We start from the raw sequence: 8,539 nt of genomic DNA, 5'->3' as shown, positions 1-8,539 counted from the left end.
ATGCTTACCTGTGCCTTACTGACTACACAAAGGCTTTCAGTTGTGTGGATCATGACAAACTTTGGAAAACGTTGCGAAGTATGAGTATTCCGGAACACTTAATTGTGCTCATGAGGAATCTGTACCTGGACTAAGAGGCAGTTGTTTGAACAGAGCACAGGAACACTGAATGGTTTAAAATTAGGAAATGTGTGCGACAAGGTTGTATTCATTCACCATACTTATTCAACCTGTATGCTGAGCAGATAATCCAAGAAGCTGGGTTCTATGAAGAAAAACATGGCATCAGGATGCCTTGGAGTTGAGTCTGGCCCCGTGTGTGTGAAAGTGGAATAGATTTCCAATGGCTGATTTTTAAGAAGTAGATCGCCAGGCCTTTCTTCCAAGGTGCCTTTTAAAGGACTTGAACCTCCAACCTTTTGGTTAGCAGCCAAATGCATTCCCCATTTACACTACTGCAAACCTGCTACCATCCAGGTCATTCCAACTCATAGCCACCCTAAGGACAGATTAGAGTTGCCCCATAGGGTTACTGAAGGAGCTCTGGTAGCGTAGTGGTTACAAATTGGGCTGCGAACCTTAAGGTCAGCAGTTCGAAACTGCCAACTGCTGTTCCGTGGGAGAAAGATGAGGCTTACTGCTCCCGTCAAGATTGACAGCCTTGGAAACCCTATGCAGGGTCGCTATGGGTCAGAACCGACTCCACAGCACATCACCACCACCACCATAGGGTTACTGAGACAATAAACCTTTATAAGAACAAATAGCTTCATCTTTCCCCTGAGGAGTGGGTGGCGGATTTGAACCGTGCAATTAGCAGCCCAAATGCTTAGCCCATTGCACCACTAGGGCTCCTTTTACACCATCCAAGAACTCTGATACATCCAGTGTATCTTTTTAAATTGGTATATGCATGTATTTTATATTGGTCTGTTCGTGGTCAGTTCCTATACACAGCAAACCTCTGAAGAAAAGAAGGAAACAGCGCTCAGTCAGTCCCACGCCAGCCTCAGAACCGTCCCTAAGTTAGAATCTTTTGTTGTAGCCCCTTTGTCGGCCCATTTTCCGTGAGGGCCTTTGTCTTTGTCACTGACCCCCCACTTTACCCAGTATGATGTCGTTCAGGGACAGGTCCTTCCTGATGACACGTCCAAAGTACAAGAGACAAAGTCATGCCATCGTCATGTCCACGTTTACAACTGCCACACACTTTTTACACGCTAGCTCATCTTCTGTTGTGAAGATTATAACCTCTCAATAAATGTTTACTGCTATTATAGTTATCACTATTATCATCTTTCATGTAATGCAAAAAAATTAACCGATAGAAGAGTAGTCGAGTTTATCGATTCTAGAAATAAGGGCCCTCATCTATAGGGTGCTGATGTTGTGAAGTGCCGTCCAGTCGGTTCCGACCCATAGCGACCCTGTAGAGGGTTTCCGAGGAGCAGCTGGTGAGCTTGAACCGCCACCTTGCAGTTCAAACGGCTTTGCAGTCTGACGCATTAACCCGCAGCGCCACCCCAGGACTCCATCTATAGGGCTGTTGTTGTTGTTGTTAAGTACCGTGGAGTCGGTTCTGACTCATAGTGACCCTGCACAGGGTTTCCTAGGCTGTCAATCTTTTCAGGAGCAGAACGCCTCATCTTTGTTGTTCTTAGGTGCCATCGAGTTGGTACCGACCCATAGCGACCTTATGCACAGCCGGACGAAACACTGCCCGATCCTGGGTCAACCTCCCAATTGGGGATTTCCTCAGCTCACTCACTGAGTCCTGGGCTATTGTTAGGTGCTGTTGAATCGGTTCCAGTTCATACTGACTCTACACAACAGAACAAAACACTGCCCAGTCCTACACCTTCTTCACAAGTGTTATTACATTTGAGCCCATTGCTGCTGCCATTGTGTTACTCCATCTCCTTGGGAGGGTCTTTCTCCTTTTTGCTGACTCTCCACGTTAGCAAGCATGCCGTCCTTCTCCAGGGCTGATCCCGCCTGATATAACATGTCCAAAGCAGAAGAGACAAAGTCTCGCCATCCTGGCTTCAAAGGATCACTCTGGCTGTTCTTCTAACACAGATTTGTTGGGTCTTCTGGCAGTCCATAATACTTTTAATATCCTTCTCCAACACCATAATTCATAATACATCTCTTCTTTTGTGGTCTTCCTTATGCATTGTCCAACTTACACATGCATATGAAGTGATTAAAAATACCCCGGCTTGGGTCAAGTGCATCTTAGTCCTCAAACGGACATCTTTGCACTTGAATACTTTAAAGAGGTCTTTGATAAGCAAAATGAAGTCTTTGACAACTTCAATTTTTTTCTCCATTTAGCATGCTGTTACTTATTGGCCCAGTGGTAAGGATTTTCATTTTGTTTATATTGAGATGCAATCCATATCGAAGGCTGTGGTCTTTGATCTTCATCAGTACGTATTTTAAGTCCTCTTCATTTCCAGCAAGCAAGGTTGTATCATCTGCATATCGCAGGTTGTTAAAGAGTCTTCCTCCAATCCTGATGCCGGATAACACAACTTAAAATGAGGAGAAACAGCTGCAACCATTCATTAATAATTGGAACATGGAACATGCAAAGTATAAATTAGGAAAATTGGAAGCTGAGAAAAATGTAGTGGAACACATACAGATAGGTATGCTAGACATTAATTAGCTGACATGGACTGTTATTGGCCATTTGGAATTCGACAATCATATGGTTTACTATGCTGGGAACATCCAATTGAAGAGGAATGATGTCACATTCATCGTCAAAGAGAGCATTTCAAGATCCATCTTGAAGTGCAATGCTGTCGGTGGTAGATAATAGTTGCATGCTCACAAGGAAGACTGGAGTCCTGGTATGGTAATATAGGATAAACTGAACTACTAACCCCAAGGCTGGTGGTTCAAACTCACCAGCTGCTCCTAAAAACCCTACACAGAGTCGCTATGAGTTGGGATTGACTAGACAACACTTAACAACAGCACAAGGAAGACCAATTCATACCACAATTGTTCAAATGTGCACACCAACCCTTACCCAGTGCTGCAGAATCACAGAATCCTACCGGCTTCTTGAGTCTACAATGGATCAAACATGCAACCAAAATGCACTGATAACTCTTAGTGACTAGAACACGAAAGTTGAAAACAAAGAGGAAGGATCAGTAGTTGGCAAACACGTCCTTGGTAAGAGAAATGAGATCACATGATAGAATTTTGCAAGACCAACAACTTAGTCACTGCAAACACCTTTTTAAAATAGCACAAAAGGAAACTATACAATGAACCTCCCCAGATGGAATAAAAAGAATCAAATTGACTACATCTGTGGAAAGAGATGGTGGAAAAGCTCCGTATCATCAGCTAAAACAAGGCCAGGGGCAGATTGTGGAACAGACCCTCAGTTGCTCATATGCAAGTTCAGGCTGAAGCTGAAGAAAATGAAAATAAGTCCACGAGAGCCAAAGTATGACCTTGAACATCTCCCACCTGAATTTAGAGGTCATCACAGGAACAGATTTGATACATTAGACAGAAATGACCAAAGACCAGAAGAGTTGTGGGATGACATCAAGAACATTATACAGGAAAAAAGCAGAAGGTTATTTAAAAGAAAGAATAGATCAAAATGGATGTCAGAAGAGACTCTGAAATTTCCTCTTGAGCGCAGAGAAGCTAAAACAGTTGGAAGACATGAAGAAGTAAAAAAACTGAACAGAAGATAGTTAACTTTTGTGTTGGAAGAAGTACAGCCAGTGTTTGCATATCAAAAGGGAAGAACATGCTCAGCATTGCCCAAGCTGAAAGAACCGAACCCAAGAAAAAACTTTTCAAAATTGAAGGATTCTATAGGGAAAATATTAAAGGATGCAGAAAGCAGCTAAAGAAACTGAAAGGACACAATCACTGTACCAAAAAGAAATGGTCAATGTTCAACCATTTCAAGAGGGAGCGTACGCTCAAGAACTGTTAGGTACTGAAGGAAAAAGTCCAAGGTGCACCGGAGGCATTGGCGAAAGACAAGGCTCCAGGAATTGTCAGGATGTAAATGGAAATCTTTTAACAAACTGATGCAGCGCTGAAGGTACTCACTCATCTAAGCCAAGAAATTTGGAAGACATATCTGACAAGGTCCATGTGCCTAGTCATCATTTATGTTGTTTAAAATAGGTTGTTGTTGTTGTTGTTAGGTGCCATCCAGTTGGTACTGACTCATAGTGAGCCAATGTACAACAGAACAAAACACTGCCCCGTCCTGGGCCAACCTCATCATGGCTACATTTGAGTCCATCGATGCTGCCACTTGGCCAGTCCATCTCACTGGGGGGTCTTCCTCTTTTTCTCTGACCCTCCACCTTACCAAATATGATACCCTTCTCCAGCGACTGGTCCCTCCTGAAAATATGTCTGAAGTATGAGAGATGAAGTTTGGCCATCTTGGCCTCCAAGGAGCACTCTGGCTGTACTTCTTCCAACACAGATCTGTTGGTTCTTTTGGCAGCCCATGGTACTTTCAATATTCTCCTCCAACACCATAACTCAAATGCATCAATTCTTCTACAGTCTTCCTTATTCACTGTCCAGCTTTTGTATTCATATGAAGTTATTGAAAATGCTATGGCTTGGGTCAGGTGCACCTTAGTCCTCAAACTGACGTCTTTGCTCATGAACATTCAAAAGAGGTCTTGTACGCAGATTTGCCTAATGCAATAAATCATTTGATTTCTTGACTGCTGCTTCCATGAGTGTTTACGGTTGATTCAAGCAAAATTAAGTCTTTGACAACTTCAATCTTTTCTTCATTGATAAGGATGTTGTTTATTGGTTCAATGATAAGGATTTTTCTTTTGTTGTTAATGAGTCTCCCTCCAATCCTGATGCCACATTCTTCGTCATATAATCCAGCTTCTAGGATTATTTGCTCAGCATACAGATTAAGTATGGTGAAAGAATACAACCCTGTCACACACCTTTCCTAATTTGAAACCATTCCGTGTTCCCTTGTTCTGGTCAAACTGCCTCTTGGTCTAGGTACACATTCCTCCTGAGCACAATTAAATGTTCTGGAATGCTCATACTTCACAATGTTGCCCATAACTTCTCATAATACACACAATCGAAAGCCTTTGTGTAGCCAATAAAGCACAGGTAAACATCTTTTTGGTATTCTCTGCTTTCAGCCAAGATCTATGTGATGTCAGCAATGATATCCCTTGTTCCACATCCCCTTCTGAATCTGGATTGAACCTCTGGAAGTTCTCTGTCAATGATGGTTGCATACATTAAACAACATTAAAAAAGGTATTTGCAATGAATAATTCATTGGTCTTGAAATTTTTATCATGTGATCTCCAGCATCATTTCTATCACCTAGGCCATATTTTTGAGCTATGGATTTTTACTCTTTGTTTCCAACTCTCACACCTTAATCACCAGTAATTATCAATGAGTCTTGATTGCATGTTTGAACAATTTCATACTGAAGAAGTTGGCAGAATTCATCATCACTGACTTTAGTGGCTGGTGAATAAATTTGCTTAATAGTGGTATTCACTGGTCTTTCTTGTAGGCGTATGGATATTATTCTATATCCAACAGCATTGTACTTCAAGATAGATCTTGAAATGTTCTTTTTGATGATGAATGTGATAGCATCCCTTTCCAATTTGTTGTTCTTGTCATAATGAAGCATACAATTTAAAATGACTAATTTAAAAGAAAAAAAGAAATTTGGAATGCGGCTAGCTACCTGGCCAACTGATTGGAAAAGATCCTTATTTGTGCCCATTCCAAAGAGAGGTGACCCAACAGAATATAGAAATCATCAAATAATATCACTAAAATCACATGAAAGTAAAATTTTGCTCAATATAATTTAAAAATGGTTGCAACAGTACATTGACAGGAAGCTGACAGAAATGTAAGCCAGTTTCAGAAGAGGACAGAGACTGAAGAATATAATTTATTGTTGACGTCAGATGAATCATAGATGAAAGCAGAGAATACCAGAAAGATGTTTGCTTGTGTTTTACTGACCATGCAAAGTGTGGATTAAGACAAGCTATGGATAACATTGCAAAGTATGGGTATTCCAGAACATTTAATTGTTCTCATGAAAAACCTGTACATAGACCAAGAGACAGTTGTTCGAACAAAACACAGTAACAGTGAACGGTTTAAAATCAGGAAAGGTGTGAGCCAGGACTGTATTCTTTCACCATATTTATTCAGTCTGTATGCTGAGCAAACAATCCAAGAAGCTAGATTATATAAAGCAGAACATGACATCAGGATTGGAGCAAGACTCATGAACAGCCTGTGATATGCTGATGCTACAATCTTGCTTGGTGAAAGTGATGAGGAGGAATTAAAATACTGATGAAGATCAAAGACCATAGCCAAAATACAATCAGGATTGTACAGCAATGTTAAGAAAACAAAAATCCTCACAACTGAACCAATGAGGAACATTATGATACATGGAGAAAAGATTGACGTTGTCAAAGACTTCATTTTGCTTGTGGAAGTAACAGTCAAGAAGCCGAGGGACGTGCTACACTAGGCAAATCTGCTGCACAAGACCTCTTGAAAGTATCCAAGAGCAAAGATGTCAGTTTGAGAACTAAGGTGCGCCTGACACAAGCCATGGTATTTCCATTAGCCTTGTTATGCATGCGAACGTTGGACAATGAAAACAGAAGGCTATAGACGAATTGATGAATTTGAATTATAGTGTTGGAGAAGACTATTAAAAATACCATAGACTTCCGGAAGAACAAATCTGTGTTAGAAGAAGTATAGTCAGTGTTTCAGTATACAAGCTGTTTGATTTGGACGCATCAAGGAAACACCAGTTAGCCCATCAGCAAAAACCCGCTTCTAGGACTGAAGCTCAAAAGGAAACTATCATTAGTCTAGTATGCTTGCTGGTGACCACCTGCGTGTACTTGTGAGTAGAAGTGGGGGGGCATGCAGCAATGAAGACATGGGTTGAGTTTGGCCATTTTCCATTGGCATCCCTTGACCTTGAGATGAGAGAGAGGAGAGGAAGAGGTGACTGACCTGAAGTTTAGGGAGACGTGTGAACTGAGTCTATAGGCACTGACCTAGCCTCTGGAAGCTAGAGCTGAGAGTGAAGCAACCAGCTGGTCTGAAGTGCAGGGAGGTGTCCGTGAACTCCTAAACTTGTAGCTAGTATCTATTTGACCTAGCTTGCCTGGCTAGTTGACCAGAACTTGAACTGAGGAAGATAAAGATGTTTGATACTGAGAACAAGTGTAAATTCCTTCAATTTGATGAACTAGATTTTTACCTATGAATGCAGTGACTCAAAATTCCAACCAGAATGGAAGGATTCTTTATATCAAGGAACTGGAAATCTTTATGGGTGCAGGAAGCCTCATCTCTCTCCCGTGGAATAGCTGGTAGTTTCAAACTGCTGACCTTGAGGTTAGCAGCTCAACTCGTAACCACTACCCTACCAGAGCTCCTTTACTGGGTTAATTGTTGTTGTTGTTAGGTGCCATCAAGTCGGTACCAACTCATAGTAACCCTATGCACAGCAGAACGAAACACTGCCCGATCCTGGGCCAACCTCACTACTGTTGCCACGCTTGAGTCCATCGATGCTGCCACTTGGCCAATCCATCTCGTTGGGGGTCTTCCTCTTTTTCTCTGACCCTCCACTTTACCAAACACAATATCCTTCTCCAGCGACTGGTCCCTCCTGTAGACATTTAGACATTGGCTATCAAAAATGGGGAGGCTACAAAGGCATGAGGAGTCCTGGTGTGGTGCTGTGGGCTAATGCATCAGACTGCAAAGTTGTTTAAACTGCAAGGTTGGTGGTTCAAGCTCACCAGCTGCTCCTTGGGAACCCTCTACAGGGTCGCCATGGGTTGGAATCGACTCTACGGCACTTAACGACAACAACAAAGGCATGAAGAGGCTGTCTCACAAGCTCTTATGAGTGTACTTAGTTCTACAATGAGCAGGGTAAGGTAGAACTCCCTCTTTCCCAGATGGATCTGGTGAAAAGGGATGGGGTTGATGGTGACGGGACTTTAGGATTCATTGCGATGGTCACAACTGTAATTGTAGATGTGTACTAAAAGGAGGAAGTAATTAATCTTTCATTTCAGAAGCACAAACCTAAAACCATCAAGAAGGAAGAGTATGAGTGGAGCGTGAGATCCTACCCGGAAAACAGCGACAGCAGAGATGGTGTCTGTGTGCGTGTGGGCAAGAGGCTGGCTGGCAGAATGTACCCTTTGGATATTTAAATGACTATATATATTTGTTTTGTTTTGTAAGTGTGCATCAAATATTTTTGCCTTGTTCATTTGTGAAACATAGATATAAATGGGGAGCCACAGGGAGGAAGTGGGATAAATATTGTTACAGGGGGAGGATTGTAATCATTGAAATGAAACAAGGTATATAGTTTGCTGAATGTAGAACTGGTAATCTCGTCTGTAAACCTTCACTCAATTCCCAATAAAAAGTTGAAAAAATATTAAAAAATACAACCAGA

The sequence above is a fragment of the Chrysochloris asiatica genome, unplaced genomic scaffold (assembly GCF_000296735.1).
Source record: "Chrysochloris asiatica unplaced genomic scaffold, ChrAsi1.0 scaffold00125, whole genome shotgun sequence".
Classification (NCBI taxonomy): Eukaryota; Metazoa; Chordata; class Mammalia; order Afrosoricida; family Chrysochloridae; genus Chrysochloris; species Chrysochloris asiatica.
The sequence above is the reverse complement of the archived record's forward strand: the minus strand, read 5'-3'. Positions refer to the sequence as shown.